Raw genomic sequence first — 9,359 nt, forward strand, 5'->3', positions numbered from 1 at the left:
GGAACATTCATATCAAACAAGTTATATAGTATCATTATTTTTATGGAACATTTATTAGGAGATAGAATGAAAGTTTTACTGGAGTCTTAAAATATTTTTAATGTTTGGTTGTAAAGATGGTATTAACACTAACATATTAAATTTTATGGTGTAAGTCGTTCTTTTTATGCGCAGGTACTAATACTAGTTTACTCTTACACGAAAAAATAAGGTAGAATAGTTTCAAAAAAGGTAACTAAATAGAAGAAAATATATTAAGTTATTAGTAGTAATTAACAACTAGTACCTCCCTGAAACAGTGAAAAGCAATTCTCAGAAAGAGAAGAAAGGAAAAAAAAATTCAGCAGGACCCGATCCACGCGGGTTACGGCCCAAATGGCTATACAAGATCTAGATGGTTCTGCGGATCTAGATTGTTCGATTTTCCAATCCACGCCGTCGAAACAGCAAAACCCTAAACCCCCCCCAAAACCCTATTCTCCACCTCCTCAATCTCTATATATTCCTCGCTTCCTCCTCTCCTTCACATGCCAGTTATTGACGGAATCTCTTTTGCCCATCTCTAACATTTTTATTTTCAAAGTCAGAATTTTTTCCTTTTAGGGTTATTGATAGAGGAATCAAAATTTTCAGTTTTATTTTTCCATACTGGGGAGATCGGTGATGATGAATTTGAAGGCTTGTTTCTCAAAACATTCGCAGTGGCCGCCTAAGTGCTTTCGCCTTCGCCAGGCTTGAGAGTAAATGCTGCTTTTATCCTTCCTTGGATGTCTGAGATCCCCCCTTCATAATCGATACTTGAATCTTGCCGTTGTGTTCTTTGTGTTTATTTTGAATGTTGGCTGCAGTTTTTAAAATTTTATTATTAGACAGTGGATTTATATAATAAACCTTTATTAGTTTTAAGTGCATTGTGTTTTGATTGATTGAATCTTTAATTATGGCGGTGTCTATGATGATAAATTTGAAGGCTTGTTTCTCAAGACATTCGCAGTGGCCGACTAAGAGCTTTCGCCTTCGCCAGGCTTGAGAGTTTATGCTGCTTTTATCCTTCCTTGGATGTCTGAGACACCACCTTTTCAACTTACCATTTTCAAAAATTTGAACTTTTGCCTTTTCAACCAAGTTCTTTGTGTTTATTTTCTCAAAACATTTGCAGTGGCCGCCTAAGTGCTTTCGCCTTCGCCAGGCTTGAGAGTAAATGCTGCTTTTATCCTTCCTTGGATGTCTGAGATCCCCCCTTCATAATCGATACTTGAATCTTGCCGTTGTGTTCTTTGTGTTTATTTTGAATGTTGGCTGCTGTTTTTAAAATTTTATTATTAGACAGTGGATTTATATAATAAACCTTTATTAGTTTTAAGTGCATTGTGTTTTGATTGATTGAATCTTTAATTATGGCGGTGTCTATGATGATAAATTTGAAGGCTTGTTTCTCAAGACATTCGCAGTGGCCGACTAAGAGCTTTCGCCTTCGCCAGGCTTGAGAGTTTATGCTGCTTTTATCCTTCCTTGGATGTCTGAGACACCACCTTTTCAACTTACCATTTTCAAAAATTTGAACTTTTGCCTTTTCAACCAAGTGATTTTTGGATATTTTTGTTATATTGTTTGGTGCTTGTTCTTTTGAAACTATAATTTTTGAAGCCAAATTTGGAATATTTATGTTTGATGTGGCTAAAGGTCATAGCTTTTTTGAACATTATGGTCTTTGTTTTATGATATTAGGGGATTTGGAACAATAATGTATACGGTGGCCCATACGAGTTTTGTGAAATTGTTTTTATGCAAATAGAGCAGAATGTACAGAGAATTTATACAATTAGCCTAACTAGTTTGTAGTTTCATTGTACTTTGATTTATTTTGTTGAATCTTAATCTTATGGTGTCTATGATGATAAATTTTAAGGCTTGTTTCTCAAAACATTCGCAGTGGCCGCCTAAGTGCTTTCGCCTTCGCCTGGCTTGAGAGTTTATGCTGCTTTTATCCTTCCTTGGATGTCTGAGACACTACATTTTCGTCTTACAAGTATTACATTTTGTAACTTTTGCTTTTTAATCTACCATTTTGGTGTCAAATTTGGAATTTAAATGTTATTTGTGGCTAAGGATTATAGCTTTTTGGAAACATTATGATTTTTGTTTTATAAATCAGGGGATTTGGGACTAGAATGTCTGCCCCTGAAGCAAATGTAAAGTTGCTTTAGGGATGAACAAGTCCCTGATAATTGAACTCCATTCTTCACTTTGTCAGCATTGTTTTATTTTATGCTTTGCTGATCATTATCGGATGATACACTTATTTTTGGATTAATTTGTTAAGTTGCTTTGTTTTATTTCTTTATCTTTTTGCCTATGATGATACCTTTTAAGGCTTGTTTCTCAAAACATTCGCAGTGGCCGCCTAAGTGCTTTCGCCTACGCCAGGCTTTGAGAGTGCATGCTGCTTTTATCCTTCCTTGGATGTCTGAGGCTTTTTCAGTACTATGTTCCATTTTTTCCCTTTTTCTCTTTTTGCCTACTATTTATAAATTATGTTAAAGATACTGTCTATTATGTTACTATATGAAGTAGTTCTTACATGTCAAATGGTGATTCCTGTTATTAGTTCCACTCAAGATTTTAATCTTTAGCATTCGTTTTGATTTTAACTTGATAATGAACACTTGATTTTTGTGGTACTTTTATATGGTTTTGTTTATTGTAATTGCAGTTGTTGATGGTTATCTCTAGTTTTAGATGCTTAAATCATTAGCTTTTCAATCTCATCATTCTGTCGAAATTCATAATTAGGAATCCCTAGGAGCAATTTATGATATTGTTCTTGCTTAATTATGATTAAGGGAGACTAATAATAATGTCGAAATTCCTTTACTTCCTTTTAATGCTAACATGATATTATTATGTTTAAAGTTGATTGTAGGTAAGCTTTCAAGAATACTTGGTCTATGCTGGTTTTGTAGGGCTATGATTAAAAAGAGAGAGGATAGAGTGAAGTTCTCATTTTTGAATGGGCTTGGTAGATGAAGATGCATAATTAAATGGTTTATGATATAGTTGCCCCTTTCTTTGATTCAGGGAAAGCTGTTGGCAGCTTTATCATTAACCATTGTTGTGTATCTTTGTTATAACCTGTTGTTCCTTTCAATATGAGTTTTCTTCACAGTGATGGTTCTTCCATAAATACACTTGATATGAGCCCTCTCAATTGAACCCAAATCATGTACAGTTTGTGATATAATGAACACAGTCCTTTAAATTTAATAATGCTTTCCATATAGATTATTCTGCCCATCATTCGCCCTTAATTCTTATCAAAAGCTAAATAGAATTTAGATGCTTCATTTAAAGGCTGGCAGGTATATAAGATCATAGAATTGGCAGAACTTAAGTGATGGGTTGAACTAAATTGTATTTTTGCAATAGTAATTTTCCATCCAGTCATGTTTAATGCACTAAGAGGGCTATGACTACGAAGATAGGATAGAGTGAAATTTCTCATTTTTTCATGGCTCGGTAGATGAAGATGCAAAATTCAATTTTGCCTAGATAAAATTTATTGGTGATACATAATTTGCCTAGATAGGATAGGAGAAACTACATTATGAAACAAATTGGTGATACATAATTTGAACCAAAAAAATATCGTTTTCTGAGTCTCCTTAGTTCATTCATACATAATTTAAACCAAAAATAACTTGAAACTATTTTCTTTTCCTTATTGAGTCTTCTTAGTTCATTCATTATTTTTTGAGACTCTTTTAGAGTAAGGTTAAGAATATCCTGCAATTTATTATATCTATCACAGTTATAAGGTCTTACCTGGCATGTTTCACTTCGTTCCATGAAATAATTTTCATCATCATCTTTGCATTTGTCATCTAAATCATGTTCATTGGTCCAATAGTCCGAGAGTTTGTTCATGTCGTTTTTTAGGATTGTCATGAAGCATAGATTTGCTATCTCCTTGTGTTCCGAATTGTCTTTGTCACTCTGGCTTCCAAAAGATTTGTTTTTATTAAATTCTCTAGAAACCCTTTCTTTTAAGATTTGGGCATTCAGCTTGAACATGCCTATATCTTCTACACTTATAATACATTCCATCATTCTTGTCTTATTCATTATATTGCCTGATTTGCTTGGGTGGCATCTTGCCATGTTTTTGTATCTTCTCATTAAACCATCCATGTTATGGCAATCTCTTCTTCAAGAGCTTCAGGGTCGTCATCAGTATCATTTTCTATCCTTTTAATTGTAGCTTTGAAAGTGATTGTTTTCTTCTTTCCTTACTGGCTTGTTTTCTTAAGGTGAGTTTTCTCGAATGCTATAAGATCTCCTTGAAGCTCATCATATGAAAGTTTATTTAGATCTTGTGATTCAAATGCAACTATTTTTGTCTACCAAGTGGTAGGTAGACTTTTCAGAATTTTTCGAACTTGATCATCACTTGAGTATGGTTTATCAAAAGCTTTTAGATTGCTAATGATTTTGCTGAACATTGCAAACATTTCTTCAATGGATTCTCCTTCTTTCATCTAGAAGAGTTCATAGTCATGAAGTTGATCTGAGTTTCTTGCACTTTGCTAGTTCCTTCATAAGTAACTTTCAGTTTATCCCATATTTCTTTTGCTGTATCACAACTTGAGTTTATCTCATTCATCATCTCCACTTATAGCATTATAGAGTAAGTTTCGTACTTTAGAATTAACTTGACAACTATCATTTGCTCGTCTGTGTGCTCATTTATATCTTTTGGATCACCAGGAAATAAAGACACTATAATTTTATACTGATTCGGATTCAATGTGAATCATACTCCAGTCCCCTTGGGTTGCAAGAGTGTTCTCTTTCAGTGATCGACGTATTCAATGTGAATCCTACTCCAGCCCCCTTGGGTTGCAAGTGTGTTCTCTTTCAGTGATCGACGTTTCTTGAGTATAGAATGATTGATGTAGCTTTACACCAACAACTTAATCTCTATGTCTCTTTTCTCTTCTTGATACAAGATCGGTGTTTATCTCTTTTTTTTCTCTCACTAATTACACAACAGATCTATAAGAATTACAATGCTTGTTTGGAGTAGAACAAAAGGAGTGAAAATGTTTGTTCAAAGTATGTTCTCTTCAAGTCCAAAACATATGTACATATACATTTCATGACGCCTTTTTGACTCTTGAATGACAGAGAGATTGCAAACCCAAGGGAGTTGATCCTTGAAAGGAATCATAGATGGATTTTTTCTAAGAATAAAGTCAAGTTTCCATTGATCTTCCTTGGTTTATGGTCTTGACTAACGTTCCATCCGCTAGACATATCTTTTTGTTACTTGAGGCATATCCGTTGGAACCCTTGGTTTCTGGCTTCATCGATTTTCAGTGCATCCTTTTGCGATCTCGTTTCCTTTTGATTTGGGACCTTCCAGTAATAGCTTCCATCAATCACTGATTGATTCTTCTTTCGGATTTACGCCGCTTCTTCCTTTTTCATCACTATTCATTGCCTCTTTTCCTTGCGTTGATTCTAGAGCCCCCATTAACAGATTATTTCCTTAATCTATACCTGACTGGTATTGCTTCTTGAATCTTTTAATTGATTCCTTGTGATCCTGCGCCAAATGTGATATATTATTTTTCATCATTGAAATTTATAATTAACAAATTTTTCGTATTTCCAATCTCTTTATATTTCAGAAACCCTACATATTTTCCGTCTTTCTCTTTGATATTCTTGCTTACCTTCTTTCTCCAAGATTTCATTAGTTCAAGTGTTCAACAATACTTTTTAGCTTCCAATAGTTTTGTACTTTTATTACTCTATAAAATCTTATCTGAGATCAACAATTTCTCAAAAAAGATTAAAAATAAATTAGATATATTATCAATGAAAAGGAACTATTTCTAAAAATCGATTATAAAAAAGATTATTACAAATTTTGTATCTCAAAAAGTTAGAAGAATAGATTTCAAACAAAAATAATCTTATAACTTTCTTATAAAAAATTAAGCCCCATATTAAATTTTGGCTTTAGGGGGTATGTTCTTGAGCCATCACTCAAAAGTATAGATGTCCTCTGTCTTTTAAAAGTATCAAGCCATTTTATTGTTAACGAAACAACTGTGCTACTACTATTTTGAACTAGCACTATTTAGTAGGTAGCAACCTCTTCATCCTTGATAGCACTCTCTTCATCCTCTGTATTAGTGAAGAAATCGTACTTTGCCTCCCTCGCTTTGTCTTCTGTATGTTTCTTTTCTTTTCCACTTTTTCTTGAAGGATTGCAAATAGATGTTCGTAGAACGCATCAGAAAATAATAACAATTATAGGTAGAATTTTTCGTGTTTAAAATTTATTTAAATGTCAAAGATCAGATCTAAGACGTACTTGGCAAGGAGAGTCTCGTTTCAAAATTCTTCGTTAGTACGAAAACTCTATGCGTATCCACACCGAGATTGATTCTTGCTATCAACTTTTTGATCAATGAAACCTCGAACAAATTGAATAAAAATATTATGTTGAAATTTTTCTCAAAAATCTATCTCAAAGGTAGAAGAACAAGAAACACTTTTTCTGTAATTGTATTTTCTCTCTTGCACTCTCACTTTCCCAAAGTGATTTTTCTTGAACCCTTTTCTCCACCACCCTTTATATAACATCACCTATAAACCTTTTTCCTATTTGGTCGGGGTAATAATTTACTTAGGGTAAAAAATTTATACCAAAAATAGACTTTATGGAATTTTCTTATAAAAATTCAATACCCATTCTCAAAGGGATTGAATTGCCGAAGTACAACTCACGCTACTTGGTCCAATTGGACTTTCACGTCCTTATGAACTTTATAATTCCAATTCCAAATTGGAGAATAAATTAACATTGTATATAACTTTTATATAAATCAATATTAATTTATATTATATATAGCACATATATTTCAACCAAAAAAAAATAATTTAATTTCTATTCCAAATATAAAACTTCCATTTGTTCACAATATTAATTATATCATCTATGCTAGCAAAGAATTTAATAGTATTTCATTTGGACTAATAATTAAAGTTATTTGATTAATTAAATTCTTTAATTTAATTATCAAATGATAAAATAATTAATCATTTAGCAATGATCAGAATACTTGTTAGTGTGCGACTGTCACGACCCAATTCTATTATAGGCCGTGATGACATCTAACGTCGCCGCTAGGCAAGCGAACAATGAACTAACCACATAATTTCATTTTTAATAAATTTTTCAAGTAACTAACTTCCCTTAATTTAAAAGTTTTACGAAATGACAGATTTTAAATGAAAAGACGAAAGCAACTGTGTGCAATCATAATCATAATAAATACAATCCAAAATTATAAGTCTACTAGTGTGTGCCAGGACCCGGTGTCACAAGTGTGTGGGCATTCTAGTAGAATATACAAAGGAATACTAGTCTACTATCTGAAATGAAATAGACAGAAAAATATAATAAAAGAAAGACTCCAGCTGCTGCAGAACGGCTCGGAAGGTAGCTCACCATGAAGTCTCGAAGTGGAAGTCAAGTGTGTGCGTCAGACTGATATCCAGATGCACCTGCCTCAGATCCTGCACATTTAAGTGCAAAAGTGTAGCGTGAGTACATAAACAACATGTACCCAGTAAGTATCTAGTTTAACCTCGAAGAAGTAGTAACGACGGGTCAACTGCGACACTTACTATGGGCCAACAATGTAATAATATGAAGTTCTAATTAAACATGATAGATATAAATGACAATAAAACTCAGAGTAAGAAGTAAATAAATAATCCTTTCATCGCTAGTAAGAACCGAATCATTTCCCTCTTTTAAACATGTAATTTCTCAAGCCAATAGTAAATACTCCCTTCGTTCCAAGAACCTGTTTGACTGTGCTCAAAGTTTACGAAAAAATGAAGACTTTTGAAATTTGTGGTCCTAAACAATTCAAAAATAGGTCCAGAGTATGGTGTGGTTGTAGAAGTTTCTCATTGAGGGTAGAGTTAAATTTTTTAGCTAAATTGCTTCCAAATTTAGAAAGGGGCCATTCTTTTTGGAATGGACCAAATAGAAATAGGCTTATATAAACTGGAACGGAGGGAGTATCAAACACGAAAGGATATCCAAATATTAGTGTCATGCACGAATTATGCCGAGGACGTACGGCCCGATCCAAATATACATATACATAACTGTGTACACTGTCGAGGGTCAAACGACACGAACCATAGATGCATCTATTAACCTGCCGACCGAGGCAAACGACCCGCTCCCATGAGAGTACTGAAAAAGTCACCCAGCTCGCGGAATATACTTGCGACACGGTTAAATATTGATAGTTTATATGAGTCCACCACTCTATAAAGTACCGGGTCCTCTATGAGTTTCTACTGAAAATACTAATAAAACAGTAAGTAAATAAGACAGGGAGTTTTACGTGGAAAAATCTCTGCTCGAGGGGATAAAAAACCACGACACTAGTAGGATTTCAACTTCACTATGAGCAACTTTTAGATTACAACCTATGCAATCTAGGAATTAAACTCTTAATCCCTCACTAACTTGTAATACACATATTACAAGCCACTTTGCAATACACCTATTACAAAGACTTCAACTCATGACTAACTCTAGTCATGACACAAACTCAAAGGGTTTATGATTTTACAAAGGGTTTTTAAGTAACGCTTCTAGCTAAGAAATTTAGGAGTTAGAATAAGAACAATAACAATGTTACAACTCAGCTAAGGACAACAAAATACTAGAAGTAACAAGACCCATCGCATCAGTCTAGCTTTGGAATCCTTCTTCGTCATCAAGTACCGGACTGCGGCATGATCAATATGGACTATGACCTTGGCACCCATAATATATGGCCGAAATTTCTCCATTGTGAACACAATAGCCAAAAGTTCTTTCTCGGTCACCGTGTAGTTCACTTGAGCATCATTCATTATCTTACTCGCATAGTACACCAGATGAAATATTTTGTTCACTCTTTGACCCAAAACCGCCCCAACTGCAACATCGCTCCCTTCACACATGAGCTCAAAGGGCAAACTCCAATTATGTGCGGTAATGATAGGAGTGGTGGTCAACTTGTGCTTGAGAAGTTCAAAGGCTTGCATACATCTCTCATCGAGCACAAACTTGGCATCTTTTTCCAATAATTTGCATAAGGGATTCACTAACTTCGAAAAGTCTTTGATAAATCTCCGGTAGAACCTCGCATGCCCCAAGAAAACTTCTAACTCCCTTGACAGAGGTAGGGGGAGGAAGCCTTGAAATCACATCAATTTTTGCTTTGTCCACCTCTATACCATGCTTTGAAATTTTATGCCGGGAGGTTCTCGATTAG

The 9,359-nt window shown here is 34.2% G+C and overlaps 1 long non-coding RNA gene, 6 other non-coding genes and 1 pseudogene across 7 annotated transcripts; all 8 read left to right on the top strand.

Annotated features, from left to right (window-relative positions):
- The first annotated feature begins 433 nt into the window (after nucleotides 1-433).
- On the top strand, nucleotides 434-5,113 carry LOC107783870 (uncharacterized). The gene is made up of 2 exons (XR_001647555.2): nucleotides 434-4,684; nucleotides 4,765-5,113. It is a non-coding gene; the product is annotated as an uncharacterized LOC107783870 (long non-coding RNA).
- Nucleotides 656-779, top strand: LOC142164924 (small nucleolar RNA SNORD14). The gene has a single exon (XR_012696014.1). It is a non-coding gene; the product is annotated as a small nucleolar RNA SNORD14 (small nucleolar RNA).
- LOC142164914 (small nucleolar RNA SNORD14) lies at nucleotides 948-1,071 on the top strand. Its single transcript, XR_012696003.1, has one exon. It is a non-coding gene; the product is annotated as a small nucleolar RNA SNORD14 (small nucleolar RNA).
- Nucleotides 1,126-1,236, top strand: LOC142164934 (small nucleolar RNA SNORD14; annotated as a pseudogene).
- Nucleotides 1,405-1,528, top strand: LOC142164919 (small nucleolar RNA SNORD14). Its single transcript, XR_012696010.1, has one exon. It is a non-coding gene; the product is annotated as a small nucleolar RNA SNORD14 (small nucleolar RNA).
- On the top strand, nucleotides 1,887-2,010 carry LOC142164927 (small nucleolar RNA SNORD14). The gene has a single exon (XR_012696016.1). It is a non-coding gene; the product is annotated as a small nucleolar RNA SNORD14 (small nucleolar RNA).
- On the top strand, nucleotides 2,199-2,301 carry LOC142165331 (small nucleolar RNA snoR99). Its single transcript, XR_012696155.1, has one exon. It is a non-coding gene; the product is annotated as a small nucleolar RNA snoR99 (small nucleolar RNA).
- Nucleotides 2,351-2,475, top strand: LOC142164929 (small nucleolar RNA SNORD14). Its single transcript, XR_012696019.1, has one exon. It is a non-coding gene; the product is annotated as a small nucleolar RNA SNORD14 (small nucleolar RNA).
- Nucleotides 5,114-9,359: the final 4,246 nt, after the last annotated feature.

Source organism: Nicotiana tabacum, chromosome 1 (genome assembly GCF_000715075.1).
Source record: "Nicotiana tabacum cultivar K326 chromosome 1, ASM71507v2, whole genome shotgun sequence".
Taxonomy (NCBI): Eukaryota; Viridiplantae; Streptophyta; class Magnoliopsida; order Solanales; family Solanaceae; genus Nicotiana; species Nicotiana tabacum.